The 17145-nt window shown below is 34.7% G+C and overlaps 1 non-coding gene across 1 annotated transcript; it reads right to left on the minus strand.

Moving 5' to 3' along the window:
* Positions 1-5206: 5206 nt before the first annotated feature.
* On the minus strand, positions 5207-5313 carry LOC128032730 (small nucleolar RNA R71). Its single transcript, XR_008189020.1, has one exon. It is a non-coding gene; the product is annotated as a small nucleolar RNA R71 (small nucleolar RNA).
* Positions 5314-17145: the final 11832 nt, after the last annotated feature.

A 17145-nucleotide genomic window follows, 5' to 3' on the forward strand; every position in this document is an offset into this window, starting at 1 on the left:
CCTTTTTCATTCCCACGCCTAGCATCATCTCTGCATAGAGATTTTAGCACTTAAGCTTCTTAAATAACCCTTTGTCGGCCACCTTGGAGAGCCATCAGCAAAGGAGCAAAACAAAGGAACGAATGAGCCTCGTCTGTCAGAGTCTTGGGTGACAGCCACTCTGAGTTGGTTTTCATCTTCCTTTTCTTTAATTTAATATAAATATGTTTGCTATGTGTTCTTTGTTCTTGTTTACAACAATGTTAGCTTAATTTTATTTAAGCTAGGATGATTGCTTTGATTAAATAATATTTATTTGATTCATGCTTATAATGTTTGTGCCTCAATCGATCATGTTTTCAGTTAAAATCAAGTCTGTATTTCTTTCATACGTGATTGAAATGCACCTAAATTAGCTTAGCGATCCTAACCAGACGACAGCTAATGGACACATAATTGAAATGTGCATGCTCAATTTAGATCGTGGCCCGATTAACTTAGAGGTTGCATAACAACTCTGACCAAGCTTTGTTATTTGCATAGTTTTTAGATTTGTGTGATTAAATTGTTTCAAACCTGACACGTCCCTATTACCTCACACGAATGCTAAGAAACCCTTAGTAAATAAGAATCAGTAAAATGCCTATTTACTAAGTAAAGGATTCCGAAAGAACCTAATGTGGTTTCCAAACTCATGAAAGATTAAGTTGCCATGGAATGTTTTTTCGGATGTTATTAAGCATGTTGATAATAATTTGAGTTTAATTAAATTAATTGTCCTAGTTTATTTATGTTATAATTGTTGCTAATTGTGTTTAATTTTACTAAAATCTATTTCATTCATATAGTTTGCATACTTAGGATTATTTGCATTAGGGATCATTGCATTTAGTTTAATATATTTTAGTCACCACTTCTCAACTATATTGTGTTTTTATTTACCAAATTGTTAATATAATTTTACAAATTAAGTGACTTAGCACAAATACAATCCCTGTGGAGACGATAACTCGATACTTACTTATTACTTGATAATGACTGTGTACACTTGCACAAACCTACGCGTTACAACCGTGCTAAAGGCCTATAGACATATATCTCTTAAGGCAAGGTAACTTGAGGTTTTGTTCTCGAAAGAAGTATACCATTTTAGAAACTCTTTTGAGCAGTAGATTGAGTATGGTTTTGCCGAGGCATTACTATTAGTAAGGGCAGATTCTTAGTAGTCCCGACCTTCCAAATCAACATCGTAGACCCTCTATCATTTGCTGTAGTATCTTTGCCATAATATTTTTAGTTGTTTACTTGTTCGTTTGCATATTACTCACGTAATTATTCTCGAATTTTCCATTACATTCTTACTCTTGTCTTGTCATAGCATTTTCCATTATTTATCAGTTACAAATGTTGCACACATTATTATTCCTTAAAATTACCACTGCATTATTATCATTATTTTTTCATAACATTAATCATACTCATTATAATAACTCGACCATTTTATACCTAATCGATCCCTGTGCTTTTATGACATAGGGTGAATACCTGGTCTATTCAATGGGCATAATGAGTATAAGGACCTCAAAAATGCTCTTTTCGTCCTATGAATCTTAAGGTGTATGAAGTTTCATGTTTGAATCAGGATGGTAGAGACTCCATTCAACTTAGGTTGATTTAGGCTAGAAGTAGACCTACACCAAGATAAACCTTCCCCTCTTTGAAACACTTTGAGAGTGCTCCTGTATCAGTAATGAATTAGAGCACAATGAATCAGAGATGGGACTACACCAAGAGAGACGATGGCAGGGATGTACTAAAAGAGAGGCAAGTTGGGTTGTTATGCATCTAGAGTGGATTTAGGCTTGTGTGATCGAGTGTAATGGAATTAATGAAGTCAGCAAAGGGATTCACTTGTAAGTCCTTGTAACGGGTACAAGATATCTTGATGAACCAATGGAAATTAGTATTACCACTAAGAAGCAAAACAAATAGAATTGTGTAATTAAGTTATGAGGATTCCCTTGCAAATCAGCAAAATTTGTAAAGTTCATTGTAACCAACGTAGTTATTCAACCCTTTTTACATGTATTTTTTATGTGAGTGATTGTTTAATTGAAATGAAAAGTTTACACATTATGTTTATGTTTGTGGTAGAGTGGTAACACCCGAGGTCCAGATCTGGCAAATTGGATCGGGATGAGGGTGTTACATAATCAATGCGACTATGGGGTTCCACAACAATATCTACTCACAATCGTCTAACTTTGGAATAGAAGATTATTATGAAAACATGAAAGAAAAATAAACTGAAAACTAAAACTAAAAGTATGAAAATAGAATCTAAGCCTGAATCTCCTAATTGTGGTTACAAAGTGGATTATATAGGCTAAACTCAAAGTACTAAGATGCCCCCTAGTTAATACAGTAATTAGGGCTTTAAACATAAAAAACACCATAAATTACCCTTTTAAGGCATAGCTATCACACTTATGAAAACATCGTGACATCTTGACATGGAGAATTTGCTCGTCGCGACATCAATATTGCTTGTGGGTTTTTCCTCATTTCGATGTTGGGTGTCGTGACATCAACAACCCGGTTTCACGACATTCACTCTAGTGTCATCTCTAAGGATATTTTAAACTCAATCTTCGATGTCACAACATCCATGCTTCATTTTCACAACATTGGCAACAATTTCAACTTGAAGTTACATATTTAGCTCCCGATTCAACCTACATGAGCACGTAACTTCATTTAAGTATCACAATGTCATGAAAATTATATGAAAAACATTAAATATGACTTGAATTGTAAAATCATAAATAAATAATAAAATGACTTGATTTAACTATTAAACAAACTAAATTAGGTGAAAAGGGATATAAATAACAGTGTAATTAATGGAAGATCAATAACCTTGGTAAATTTAAAGTCAAACTCGAAATTCCAACCAAACACCATACACATGTTTCATTAATATTGCATCCAACCATAACATTTTATGTAAACACTTATGGGCCCAACAATATGCACTTACATGCTGTGCCATAAGGCATCAAATCACTATCTTTGTTTAATAACACTATTTTCATTCATAAGCAAACAAAGTAACCCCTGTTGTCATGTCATTTGTATCCTAACAATTCTACCAAGCTAATAAGGGAAATTATTGATAACTCTTGAAAAGAGTTATACTTCAAGCCTCTAAATTGAATTAATTGTTTGTAATTAAGTACATATGTTTGCACTTTTAGATATTTTTAGAACATTGCATAACAAAGCTTGGATTGTGCTATAAATGTTATTATTTTTTACTTCTATTATTGGGGAAGAAAGGTATTGGTTGTTGTTGGTAGCAGATGCAGGATGAAGAAGAGAAAAGAATTAATAGTAGGGAAATGAAGGAAGTGAAATATTGCCATGACAAAATGTTGGTTAGATTGCCAACAAGAATGCCATGGCACTTCTAGGAAGATGACGCAACACTTAATCCACGTCACTCTCAGGAAGTTGTACTTGTACCAGATAAACCACCCTAAAAAATAGGAATAAAAAGGTGTGTGCTGAAAGGGAAAGACCTACCTTAAAAAAAAGAGAAAAGAGAAAAAGAAGAATCTGAGGGAGAGAGAAGAATGAGAAAATAGTTTTTTCTCTGCATTAGGTTCTCGTGAAAAATCTTAGAGAATGAGAGGAGAGCGTAACAACTTACAGAGCAAAAGAAGTATAGACACAAGGAAGGGGAAAAGAAATCTGCCCTAGGTTTTGCATCAAATCTCACTATTAGAGTGAAAGTTGGAGTAGCGAAAGCTTCCTACAATTCTGCCTTTATTTTTTTATTTGAACTTTGTTATTCGTGAACTTAAACAATGATGTTGAATGGTTTTGTTATGGATTTGAGTGTTCAACCCATGATCTAAATCTCATTGGGTTTGAATTATTTGGTTGAATTTTTATTATCTTTAATGCCAATGGTTTGATTTTGAGTAGAATATTGTTTCACTGATTTGTGATTATTTTAATTTCATGCATGCAAGCTCTAGACATAGATGACTCTATGGTATGTTATTAGATCTGATTTAATTTTGGAAAATTAATTACATTGGATTATGATCGGTTGACATAGGCAAGTATTGGAAAGAATATTTGCAACACTCTAGACGTAGAAGTTGCAATCTGTACAGGGAAAGGAAGAAAAATTTGGATATCATTCTTGAGTTCTATAGAAATACAAAAACTCAGAATGATAGCTTAAAGTCTTGCTTTCGAAAAAAGAATACTACAGTAGTCAGTCCCTGAGCAGTACAATGGTCAAGATTTTGCCATGGCATCATACTGATATAACATTACAAACTTTTTCCAACTTATTCTTTGAGAATTTCCATAGCATTTTAATTGCCCTAGCATATTTTCATTCATAATTGATTTTATTGATCCATTCATTAAATCTCTTTATCAATTTATCATCGGCTTCTTTTGCATAGTTTAATTAGTCAATTTCGTAGTAATAGCATAACAAATTATTTTAATCAATTTTGATCCCTATGGATACGACACTCACTCATCACGTTATTACTTGATTCAACGTATATACTTGCACATTCGCATTACACATTCACATGCAACAAGTTTTTGGCGCCGTTGCTGGGGATCGACAATTTTGGATTTTTATTGGTGCATGAGTAGAGATATGTCAGAAATTGAAGAGTATTCTTTCAATCTAGAAATTGACAAAACCTTGAGAAGAAGGAGAAAAGAATTGCAAGAAATGGAAAGAATTAGAAATGATCAGGATAGAGAAAAGCCATTACATCAAGAAGGAAGGGATGTTGATATTCCTCAAATAATAGATGATAGAGACATACCAATCAGAGAACATGTAGTGTCGATCTTAGATGATCTGAATCCAAGAATTGTTAGGTCACATATTTAGGCTCAACATTTCGAGTTAAAGCTGGTGATGTTTCAAATTTTACAAACTATAGGGTTGTTTAGTAGATTGCCTATTAAGGATCCACGACTGCACTTAAGACTCTCTTTGGAAGTCTAAGATTCATTCAGGCAGCAGGGTTTTCCTGAAGATACCCTAAAACTGAAGTTATTCCCTTATTCATTGCGAGATCGTGCCAAAGCATGGTTGAATGCATTGCTGTCAAGTACGGTGGTATCTTGGAATAAACTTTGTTAGAGGTTTTTGCTGAGATATAATCCTCCGAACATGAGTGCCAAACTGAGGAATGATATTATGTCCTTTTGGAAATCTGAGGACGAAACATTATATGAAGCATGGGAGCAATTCAAGGAGTTAATTAGAAAACGCCCGATGCATAGTTTTTAACATTGGAAACAAATGGAAATGTTTTACAATGGATTCAATGTGCATACAGGGATGGTGGTTGGCACATCTGCCAATGGGACTTTGCTCGATAAATCATATAATAAAGCATATAAAATTTTGGAGAGGATAGGTAACAATGATTATCAATACCCCACTACTAGAGTAGGGACTGGCAGAGGAGTTTCTGGAGCAATGGAACTTGATGCGATTACTTCCTTAACAGGTCAGGTATCATCTTTAATGAATATGATTAAAATACTGAAAAGACCAGTTGCAGTGAAGGAAATAAAAGTAGCTAGGTTATAGCGTGTGTTTACTGCGGAGAAAATCATGTTTTTTATGAATGCTCATCAAATCCAGCCTCAGTTTATTATATGCAAAATTTTAATCACAGCAACAACAACCCATATTACAACACATATAATATGGGGTGGAAGCAACATCCCAACTTCAGTTGGAGTAATCTAGGGGTGGGAAATTCCATCAATGCTATTCAACAAAATGTTGCGGGTGCACCATCTGGATTCAATCAACTCATGCCATGGAAAAATGTTCAGCAAAATTCAACTTCAAGTTCTTCATCGGTAGAAGATCTATTGAAGGAATACATGGCCAGGAATGATGCGATCATTTAAAGTCAAGTTGTTTCTTTAAGAGCTTTCGAGAATCAAGTGGGACAAATTGCCAAAGCATTAAGCTTAAGACTGCAAGAAGCACTATCGTGTGAAACCAAAAATTCAAGATCTCAAGGAAAGGAACAGTGTAAAGCTATTATGCTCAGAAATGCTATGCAGCTTTTAGGAGTTGTTAATGACACCATTATTGAAGAAATTATTTCAGATTTTACAAATAAGAAGAATTTAGAACCAGTAGTAGAGCAGGCTATAAAGGAAAAGAGTAACCAGAAAAATGTTGAAGCAGATTCACCTTGTATTGTCAATAAAAATGCCACGGAAAAACAACCTCAACAAATGGAAGGAAGGTCGCCGCCACCTTTTCCTCAGCGTTTCCAAAAATATAAGCAAGATTTTCAATTCAAGAAATTCTTGGATATCTTGAAGCAATTACATATCAACATACCATTGGTGGAAGAATTGGAACAAATGCCCAACTATGTGAAATTCATTAAGGATATCTTATCAAAAAAGAGAAGATTAGAGGAGTTTGAAACTGTTGCTATCACTGAAGGATGCACAATAATGTTGATAAACATATTACCACCAAAATTGAAGGATCTAGGGAGTTTTACTATACCTTGCTCTATTGAAAACCATTATGTTGGCAAAACATTATGCGATTTAGCTGCAAATATAAATCTAATGCCTATGTCTGTTTTCAAGAAGCCGGGAATAGGAGTGGCAAGACTTACAACTATCACTTTGCAATTAGTTGATCGTTCATATGCACATCCAGAAGGTAAAATAGAATACGTGTTGGTAAGAGTTGACAAATTTATTTTCCAGTAGATTTTATTATTCTGGAATGTGAGGCTGATAGAGAAGTACCAATCATACTTGAGAGACCTTTTCTAGCAATCCATAGAATATTAATTGATGTACAAAAAGATGAATTAACTATGAGAGTTAACGACCGGTAGATAACTTTTAATGTTTTCAATGCTATGAAGTGTATAGATACAAATGAAGAATGTCATGCTGAGGAGATTGTTGACACAATAGTTCAGGAAGAAACTACAGAGTCTTATCACAATAACTATAATGATGATGCAGATTTAATTGAGTTAATTGAAGCATAAATAATCGATGAGCTTGGTGAAATGATGGAAGTTAAGAAAATTGAGAATGGATCAATAAGAAGTTTCGAACCATTAAATTTATCAGACAATTCTTTTAAACTTCCTCGGCCATCCATAGAAGATCCTCCTATGTTGGAATGGAAGCCTTTGCCAGCACATTTGAAGTATGCTTACTTGGGAGATAATAACACATTGTTAGTAATTATTTCTATGGCATTGACATTAGATCAAAAAGCTTAATTATTGAAATTTTTAAAGAAATCTAAGAAAGCATTTGGCTGGACGATTGCAAATATTAAAGGAATCAGTCTAGCAATCTGCATGCACAAGATACTACTAGAGGATTCCAATGGCAAATCTATCGAGTAGCAAAGAAGCCTAAATCCCATTATGAAGGAAGTTGTCAAAAAGAACATTATCAAATGGCTAGATGTTGGAGTCATATACCCAGTTTTGAATAGTTCTTGAGCGAGCCATATTCAATGTGTACCTAAAAAAAGGGGTGTCACCGTGGTAAGCAATGATAACAACGAACTCATTCCAACTCGTACTGTCACGGGATGGAGGGTTTGTATGGACTATCAAAAACTCAACAAAGCAACAAGGAAGGACCATTTTCCTCTACCATTTATCGACCGAATGTTAGACATATTAGCGAGGAAGGCCTTTTATTGTTTTCTAAATTGTTATTCGAGGTATAACCAGATTGTCATAGCTCCTACTAATCAAGAGAAGACCACATTCACATGTACTTATGGAACTCTTGCGTTCCAACAAATGTTGTTTGAATTATGCAATACCCCTGCAACATTTCAACGTTGCATGATGGCAATATTTTCAGACATGGTAGAGAAATTTCTAGAAGTTTTTGTGGATGACTTCTCGGTGTTTGGCGATACTTTTGAAGATTGTTTAAAAATCTGGAGTTAGTTCTTTGTCAATGTGAAGAAACCAATCTTGCTCTCAATTGGGAGAAATGTCACTTCATGGTCTGAGAAGGCATTATTCTGGGACATAAAATTTCACAGCAAGGGATTTTTGTCGACAAAGCAAAAATTGAAGTTATTGAGAAATTTTTACCACCTTCCATAGTTAAAGGTATTCGCAGTTTTCTTGGCCATGCAGGACTATCGACGATTCATCTAAGATTTTTTGAAAATATCAAAACCCCTATTTACATTGTTAGAACAAAACAGATCTTTCAATTTTGATGAGCAGTGCTTACAAGCATTTGAGGAGTTGAAAAAAGGCTAGTCATAGCACCAATAGTCATAGCACAAGATAGGACTTTACTTTTTGAACTTGTGTGTGATGCCAGTGATTTTGCCGTAGGGCCAGTACTTAGGCAAAGAAAGGGCAAGGTATTTCATTCTATTTACTACGCAAATAATAAGTTGACTGATTCATGGCTAAATTATACCACCACTGAAAAGGAGATGTTAACTGTGGTATTTACCTTCGACAAATTCAGAGCTTATTTAGTAGACACCAAAGTTATGGTTTATACGGACCACTCTGCTATTAAATACTTGGTGACTAAGAAATACGTTAAGCCTAAATTAATTTTATGAATACTACTATTGCAGGAATTTGATCTGGAAATTAGAGATAGGAAAGGCACAAAAAATCAAGTGGTTGATCACTTGTCTCAAATTGAAGCAGGAACTGAAGATGGTAATATTTAGCGCATTCAGGATGATTACCCAGATGAGCAACTGTAGTTGCCATGGCATTACCGTGGTATGCTAATAACATAAATTTTTTGGTTAGTGGATTGCTGCCAACTAACCTCACATATCAAAGAAGGAAAAAAATTTTCCATAATGCCAAGTAGTATTATTGGTATGAGCCGTTTTTATTCAAACATCGTGTAGATCAGATAATTCAGAAATGTGTCCATATGACGAGATTCCAAGTATTTTATTTTATTGTCATTCAGCACCGTCCGGGGGGCATTTTGGGGGCATGAGAACTGCTGCAATTTTTTTCCAAACTGGTTTTTATTGGCCACCATGTTTAAAGATGCTCGTGAATTTTGTCAAGCTTGCAGTCGTTGTCAAAGAACTGGAAATCTATCTAGAAGGTATGAGATGCCCTTGCAAGCTGTTTTAGAAGTGGAGCTATTTGATGTTTGGGGAAATGATTTTATGGGGCCATTACCACCTTCTTGGGGCAATGCATACATAATTTTCGTTGTTGATTATGTCTGCAAGTGGGTTGAGGCTATTATTTTACCAACAAATGGTGCCAAATCGATACTGAAATTTCTACATAAGAATATTTTTGCCAGGTTTGGTACCCATCGTGCTCTAATTAGTGATGATGGTTCAAACTTTGATTGCAAATTAGTTGCTAATGTTTTAAACATGAAATTGCCATGGCATACCATCCCCAGACAAATGGGCATGTTGAAGTCTCTAATAAAGGGATTAAACAAATTTTGAAGAAGGTTGTCAATCCCAACCGAAAAGATTGGTCATCCAAATTGGATGAAGCTTTATGGGCATATCGCACAGCATTCAAGATACCATTGGGTATGTTGCCTTTCAAGCTTGTTTACGGGAAACCTTGTCATTTGCCTATTGAGCTTGAACATAAGACATATTGGGCAATTAAGAAATTGAATATAGATTGGAGTGTTACTGGTACCAACTGCCTATTCTAGTTGAATGAGATGGCATAATTCCAAGCACAAGCCTATAAGAATGCCAAGCTATACAAAGAAAAGATTAAGCATTGGCACGACAACAAAATTTTGCCACGACAATTTGCACTTGCACAATAGGTCTTGTTATTCAATTCTAGGCTTAAATCATTTACTGGCAAATTGAAATCTTGTTGGTCTAGCCTATTCGAGATAGTGCATGTCCATCCTCATGAAGCTGTAGAAGTTAAAGACAGCAAGACTTGTTAAATTTTCAAAGTCAATGGCCAACGGTTAAAGCACTACTTTGGAGGCCATATAATTCGTGATAAAAATTCTGTCACTTTTCAAACTGCTTAATATTTCTTTCTTATTCTATTTTATTCATTTACTTTGCTTTTAATTTCTTTGTTTAGTTTCTTCAATAAGTTTATTTAATTTTTTTTCCTTTTGTTATAGGCACATTATGGCCCAAGTTTGTAGAAATCAACCCATTCAATACATTAGCTAATTTTAATTTCCTAATTTTTTTCTATTTTTCTTTTCCCGTTAAATTTTTCCTTCTTCTATGTTAGAGCACACTCTCAAATTAAACTTATCCCCTACGTCATTGCTATATTTTCTCTCACATTTTACCCTAACCATTTCACTTCTTTTCCATTTCATCTTCTTCAACTTTCTCTGCTTTTACTCCATAAAATTGTAAAGGTCTCACCCTTTTTTTTTCTACTCACTATTGTCTCTACAATGGCTCGCCAAGCACAATCTTCTTCCACCTCTATGCCTCCACGAACATTTTTTAGCAAAATCGCGGAAGAAAAGTATACCCAAAACATATCAAAGAGGCCATTTTTTCCGGAAAAAGGTTTCTTTTTCCAAGATGCCCCTTCTATGGGCTACTCTAAAGCAATCTCTTCTATAGTCGAGAAACATGGATGGCAAATCATCTGTGTCCACCCCGATGACGTTCTCACCAAGGTAGTGAAAGAATTTTATGCTCATCTCACCTCTCCTAATAATGCTTTTATATATGAACTCAGTGTCTCGGTGATGTTCAATGAAGACTGCATTAATGCACAATATCGGTTATCTGACAACCTTGATGAACACACCTAATTTCTCAAGACCATGACCACTGAAGGATTCCAACAAGTTCTGACAGATTTATTTGTCGAGGGGATGAAGTGGACAATGGGTCAAAATGATTGCAATACCATTGATCGTGTATCATTGAAGCCTCACTGCAGAGTGTGGTATCATTTCCTTAAAACTCGTCTCATCCCTTCTACTCACAACTCAACTATTTCTAAAGAACGCCTGTTATTATTACACTCGATTATGACTGTAACACCCCAAACCTGTATCCATTTCCAAAATAGGGTTACAGAGCATTACCATATAAACATAACTTAAAAACATGCATCTCACACATTCTCATAAACATAGCATAATTCATTCATTTACATGCATTTCATCCCTTAATCGAGCCTTTAAGGCCTTAAAAACATGATAGAAACAATTTATTACTAAATTGGAAACATTCGAAACATTTAAAAAAAAAGTTAGAAAAAATTAATTGTAGGAGTCACACGACCGTTTGGCTCACAGCGCTGAGACACACGCTCGTGTTACAATCAAAATAGGGACACACGGTCGTGTCCCAGCCTGTTTCTGTGCCTATGTAACTTTCAAAGTTGGGTCACATGGCCAAGTCACATGTCCTTGTGCCACACCATGTAACTCTTGAAATGGCGACACACTCCCGTGTGCCAGGCCGTGTGCTGGGCCGTGTAACTGCCTGACTTACAAACCTTGAAACCTATAGGGGACACACGACTGAGTCACATGCTCGTGTCTCAAGCCGTGTGGACATGAAATTAGCCAAAATCAGGCCATTTCCATCACCAATCCAAACATGTACCTAAAAGCATTTTGTGCACAACTTCAAAGCTTCAAAACCTTACCAAAACATGCATGAAATGGCCAATTCAAAAGACCAAATCCATTCAACAAATATTACATACAAGGCACCTCAAGAGAAACCATTCAAACATATCTAAACATATGCCTTACCACATTTAAAACATACAAATCTAGTTCAATATCATCTTAAAACATACCATAATTGAGACCATAACTAACCCAACCTAAACATACCATTTTAATGTCCTAAAAACAACCAACCAATGTGCCCTTCATAGACACCGCAAATATATCCAATATCAACTACTAAAACATGTTAACATTGATCCATTCCTATCATAGCAACTTAATTCAATCATAAGCCAAAACAAACCACAAGTGTTCACTTTCATACCATTCTAATTGTACCAAAAAGATACCTATTTATAATCTTGATAAAATACCTAACAACTTAGTTTAGTATATTGTCATATTGTACCAAAAACAACACATATAGCAACATATACATGCCACTACCATAAGAGACACAAGAACTACCCACATCGATGGATAGTGTGAGCCGAAGGTTCGATCCGTCCAAATGTCAGCAACAATGATCTACAAAACAATCCACCAAAAATGAATAAGCTTATAGAGCTTAATAAGAACATAGTATATCATTTAATCTAACAACAATTGAATACAACTCATATATTTAATCGATTCCAAGTTACCCGACTGTAAACAGAGGCACGTATGTGCAATTCAAGACTACCGAAATACAAATAGGGGCACGTATGTGCAATTCAGGGGTACACAAGTACAACAGTGTCAGTGTCATGTATGTGCAATTCAAGGGTACCAAAGTACAAACAGTGGCACGTATGTGCAATTTAGGGGTACTAAAGTACAAATAGTGGCACGTATGTGTAATTTAGGGGTACCAAAGTACAAATAGGGGCACGTATGTGCAATTTAGGGGTATCGAAGTAAAAATATGGGCACGTATGTGCAATTCAGGGGTATCGAAGTAAAAATATGAGATATTACACTTATTTGTTTATTTTAGTTTACTTCGAGTATCAAGAAACAAAAGATTGGACTTTGCAAGTGTGACTATTCCATGACTTGTGTCCAAACGAGATATAAAGGACAAAAGGATATAATACATGAAAATTTATCACAGAAAGGTTATGTTGAACCACGACTTCTTGTAACTTGGGTAGAGATGATGCATTGCTAGATGCCACTCATTGCTTGTAACATTAGAAGTGTTCTAGTATTACTACCAATGTCACAATAGCCAACAGGGTCACACCCTAGGGTTGAAACGAACAAAATCTAAACACAGTTGATATTAAATTTAACTATCACGAGAATTATATTAATTATTGAATTAATTTAATTTCAAAGTTCAATAATAAACACAATATATGTACAAATTTGTTGTAGAATAATAGAGAACATAATTAAAATAAATGTATGTATTTTATTCATATGAAATATTAATTATGATATGTTTACCAAATTAATAAAATAAAGTATTTTAATAATTAATTTTGGTCAAACATAAAATATATATGGAAATTAATATCCTTTTGGAAAGGATATTACACTTTGATATTTTCATTTATATCCTGGCACCAAAAAGGGGATTCCATTTTTATTTATCTATTTAAGGAATATTACATAAAAGGAAAGGGATCATAAAATAAAACCCTAGGATGCAGAAAAGTGTTAACCAACATTAACCACAAAAGAAAAGAACCTAGGTCTAGAAGTCGCATTTCTTTTTGAAAAAAACTCTCTGAAATGTTCAGTAAGAGTTTTTGTTTGTTTGTTCGCAACAGGGTGGACCACGTAGGGGCCAGGACGATTCTATTGCGGCTTTGGATCAGTAGCATGCGAAGGGATTAAAACAGCAATGGTTACTTCCTATTTTTCAAAGTATGAAAGGTATATTTTTCAAACATTTTCTTCCTGATTCATTCCTCATGCATGGATTCCTAGTTTGGATCACTGGAATAATTTTTTCGCTGCATCACGAGGCGTCTCGGTCATCCAACAAGTATTGCGCAGAAGTTCTAAAAATAGAAGCACCTATCTACTATGCCAAAAGGCCAAGGTAGATGCAGGGAAGTGTTAAACCACGGTCGAAGTCGCATCTCCTATCATAAAGAATAGAAGTCCCCTATTGGTGTTGGAAAATATCCAGTTTGAAAATAGTTTTCTTGCACAGCGGAAAATTAAAATTTTGAAAACCGACCCAGTTTGTCATATTTATAGTAATAAACCTTAAATTTAAATCATACTTGTGTTTTTGAATAAGTGAATCCTTTACATTTTTCGACTTTCAACCAATCAATCTTTTCTGCTATTCTCGTACCACAAACTGCTTCGAGTGTGGGCTCAAACCAATTGAATCAAAACACAGAACAAGAAAAAGTTTTGTTTTCTTTTGGAGTGAAAAGGAAAATACTCTCTTCAAAATAGAAATCAAAAGAATTTTTATTCGGGAAAAATATATTTCATATTTGAGAATAAATTCTCTCTATTTTTCGGTAGAGTAAAAATATCTTCAAGTTCTGTTAATAGCCCTATCGGTGCCATCTTTTTATAGAGAGAGAAGGTAAAACCCTTGTTGAATTAGAGAGGTTTATTTCAAATAGAAAAACAACTTCCTACTCAAATTAGGAGTAGGGTGGACGGCATACCCTAGTATTCCTACTAGGGTTGCCACCCCCTACATGTTCCATGAGGGGATTTTGGGCCTCTCTCACATTGAGTCCAATTACGAGTACTTCCCGGACTTTTCAATACAGTACTTTGTAATTTGATCCAACCCAATTTTGTTTTTCTATTTCCCAAGATAAACTTTAATAGTTTATATTAAATAATTTTCTCATACCAATTTTACCCCCAGTAAAATTATGATGATTTTACCCCTAGTAAAATTTTTGAGAAAATATATTTAATATTTTGCAATTCAACTTGTTCACTATGACTGAATGGTTTATTTTTATTTTCGGGCTTTGAAATATATCAAAAACATAAACTCCTTCTTCCGATCATTTCTAAGTAATCCATGTACATTTGCAAATAAATCATTTCTCATTTCCATTTCCATTTCCATTTCAATTTCCATTTCCATTTTTGGGAAAACCACTTTCATTTCTCCATCCCGATAATCCTTACCAAACTCAATCAAAACATGTCATACTATCACATATACTCACCTTAATGATTCATTAATAAATAAACATGTATATGCAAGTAAATATTTCTATCCTAAATCATAAAAGTACAAACCATGGTCTCGCGTCACTCATCCACATCAACGTTAGCTATGAATAACCATAAAACATAACACACTATTAATTTCCATCCAATTCATAACCAATTATCAATTCATGCATATTTAACAATTTATTCAATTTAATCCCTAAAACCAGGACAATCATAACTTTTAATCTAAAACTTTGGGTTGAAATCCGATTTCACATATATTAATTAGGGACCCTATACTTTCTATTCCTACCAAAATTTCATAACAATATTTCATTTTATTCAATTTAGATCCTAATGTACAAAACTATCAATTAAGCTTTACAATTTAGTCCCTTTCATAATCTAAGCTTAATTTCTATCAAATTCACACTGAGTTCATCCATATAATAGCTCCGTAAATATCCCTATTTAATATTTACAAACTCAATTTATGAAAACGAGGTCTCAAAATCATATATTTTGACACCACTAAAAATTTAGTCGTTATAATTCTCCGAATTAAGAAACTTCTTCCTCAAAATTTACTTGGAAAAAGGTGAGGATACTACGGTCTTATTACCTCTTCCAATTCCCAGTTCACTTCTTTAGCACTATCATGGTGCCATAGGACTTTCACCAATGGCGCGCGCTTATTCCTCAGCTCTTTTGCTTTTCAAGCTAAGATTTCAATCAGTTCTTCTTTATAAGATAGATCAGATTGGACTTCAATTTCTTCTACTAGAATAACCTAGGGTGTGTCAAATCAATATCGTCGAAGCATGGATACATGGAATATGTCGTGAATATTTCGTAATTTCGACGGTAGGTCTAGCCGATATGAAACTGGACTCTCTTTACAATGTCATACTGCCTGATAAATCTGTGGCTCAATTTTCTTTTACAACCAAATCACATGATCTTTTTCCACGGAGATAACTTCAAGAATATCTTATCACCCACACCATATTCGAAATCTTTCTATTTCAGATTAGCATACAATTTTTGTCCATCAAAACTGCTTTCAATCTGCCTCTGATCAACTTTACAACATTTTCAGCATCCTAAATCAACTCTGGCCCGATTACTTCCTTCTCACTCAATTCCAACCATCATAAGAATGTTCTACATTGTTGGCCATATAGTGCTTCACCTGAAGCCATCTAAATGCTTGACTGGATATTTTTATTATATACAAAGTCAGCTAACAATAAATAACATTCCCTGCCAGATTCGAGATCAATAACGTAGGCTAACAACATATCTTCCAACACCTCAATAACTTGCTCTGATTGGCCATCAAACTAAGGATGGAAAGCTACACTGAAACTCAACCTCATACCCAATGATTCTTGCAACTGGTTCAAAAATCTTAAAGTGAATCAGGAATCTTAATTGGAGATAATAAACACAAGCACACCATGAAGTCTAATTATATCATGAATATATACTTCAGCTAGCTTCAAGAGTGACCAAAAAATTCTCAAAGCCAGAAAATGAGCAAACTTCATCAGTAAATCCACTATCACCCAGATTGCATTTCTTTTGCTCGGTGATAAAGCAAACTGACTACAAAATCCATGGCAATTTGTTCTCATTTCCATTTTAGAAATGAGATAGGCAGAAGAAGCCCAGTGGGAACCTGGTGCTCAGGTTTTACTCGCTGATAAGTCAGGCACTTAGCGACATACTCCACAATTTCTCTTTTCATTCCTGTCGACTGGTATGATTCACGTAAGTCACAGTACATTTTCGCACTATCGGGGTACATAGCAAAAGGACCATTGTGAGCCTTGCGCAAAATCATTCTTTTCAGTTCAGCATTTTCAAGAACACAGATCCAATTACAAAACTAGAGACAATCATTTATATCAATGTTGAAACTCTCAATATAACCTTGCTGAGCAAGCTTCATTTTCTTGACTAACATAGCATCAGTAAACTACGCCTCATTCATCTAATCAAGCAACAAGGGCTTAACTTTCAACTGAGCCAGTAGACTGCCATCATCATATATACTAAGCTAAAAAAACATCACTCTTAATATAATTGTAACCTTCCAACTCAAAGCATCAGCCACAACATTTGCTTTCCTTGGATGGTAATCGATTATGCAATCATAATCTTTCAAAAATTCGATCCAATGATGTTGTCTCAGGTTCAACTCCCTTTACGAGAGGAGATATTTGAGACTTTTGTAGTTCATATAAATATGGCACTTTTCACCATACAAGTAGTGTCTCCAGACCTTTAGAGCAAACA

The sequence above is a fragment of the Gossypium raimondii genome, chromosome 1 (genome assembly GCF_025698545.1).
Source record: "Gossypium raimondii isolate GPD5lz chromosome 1, ASM2569854v1, whole genome shotgun sequence".
Taxonomy (NCBI): Eukaryota; Viridiplantae; Streptophyta; class Magnoliopsida; order Malvales; family Malvaceae; genus Gossypium; species Gossypium raimondii.